This window comes from Equus caballus, chromosome 12 (genome assembly GCF_041296265.1).
Source record: "Equus caballus isolate H_3958 breed thoroughbred chromosome 12, TB-T2T, whole genome shotgun sequence".
Lineage (NCBI taxonomy): Eukaryota > Metazoa > Chordata > Mammalia > Perissodactyla > Equidae > Equus > Equus caballus.
In genome coordinates this window covers 14,248,462-14,249,736 of record NC_091695.1, presented here as the reverse complement: position 1 = coordinate 14,249,736, position 1,275 = coordinate 14,248,462, and the positions used below count along the sequence as shown (strand labels likewise).

Here is a 1,275-nt window from a genome sequence, read left to right as displayed (position 1 = left end):
AGGCTCTTAGATTTTAAACAAAAAAGCTAATTGTCATGCAATTACACTGCAATGTGAGTAAAGGTATGGTAGTTTTGGCCTGATGGGAAGAGAAGCCTCTATTTATAATTTGAGACAAAGAAAATGTCTCTATATCTCATAAACATGCTTTAAGTTCTCTTAGGAGATAGTATGTCGAATATAATAAGTATTGATTTGATACCTTACATAGGTTACCAAGATGAACCATATGGAGAAACAGAATCATACTGCAGTGACCAAGGTGACTGAATTTATTCTCATGGCAATTGTCAACAACCCTGGGCTGCAGGCACTTCTCTTTGGAGTCTTCCTTGTCACATACTTGGTTATACTGACAGGCAATTTGGGCATGATTTTTTTGACGCATTTGGACCCGAAGCTACTCCTGCATACTTTTCTCCTTAGACATTTGTCCATTACTGACCCTAGTTACTCCACTGTTATTGGCCCAAAAATGATGGCAAACTTTGTGGTGCATGAAAATACAATTTCCTACAATTTCTGTGCCATCCAGCTAGTGTTATTTGAGATTTTCATCATCACTGAACTGTTTATTTTATCAGCAGTGGCCTATGATTGCTGTGCAGCATCTGCAAACCTCTTCTCTACGTGGTCATTATGGCAGCGAAAGTGCATCGGGGGCTGGTACTTACTCCTTATCTCTACAGCACATTTGTGTTACTCTTTCTCATAATTAAGTTATTCAACTTGTCTTTCTGTGGCTCTAACATCCTCAGTTATTTTTACTCTGACAGCCTCCCTCTGATATCCATGCTCTGTTCTGATACACTTGAATTAGAATTGACCCTTCTGATATTTTTGGGCTGTAATTTGCTCTCTTCGCTCTTGATTGTTTTTGTATCTTACATGTTTATTCTTGTGGCCATTCCCAGAATGAATTCAACTGGGAGGAGGTACAAAGTCTTCTCCACCTGTAGCTCCCATCTGACAGTAGTGGTTGTATTCTGTGGAACATTACTGTTTATTTACTTGCAACCTAAATCCAGCCATACTTGTAATGGCTGAATTTTTAATAACGACTTTTAATACAGTCAATGTATGTTAAAGATATATAATATTGAACCATGAAGACTATGTAGGCTAGAAATGAGGCAAAATAAGTAAATGTATGATTATAACACATGGAAAACTGATTCAAGATTGTAGGCTAAATAAGAAATAAAGAATGCCACCTCAAAATGTAATTTTCAGTTAGATTTAGTTAATATTTTGTATCTCAAGGATAGAGTGGGT

General features: G+C 36.9%; 1 pseudogene; it reads left to right on the top strand.

Moving 5' to 3' along the window:
- Positions 1 to 220: 220 nt before the first annotated feature.
- LOC138914991 (olfactory receptor 8K1-like) lies at positions 221 to 1,047 on the top strand (annotated as a pseudogene).
- Positions 1,048 to 1,275: the final 228 nt, after the last annotated feature.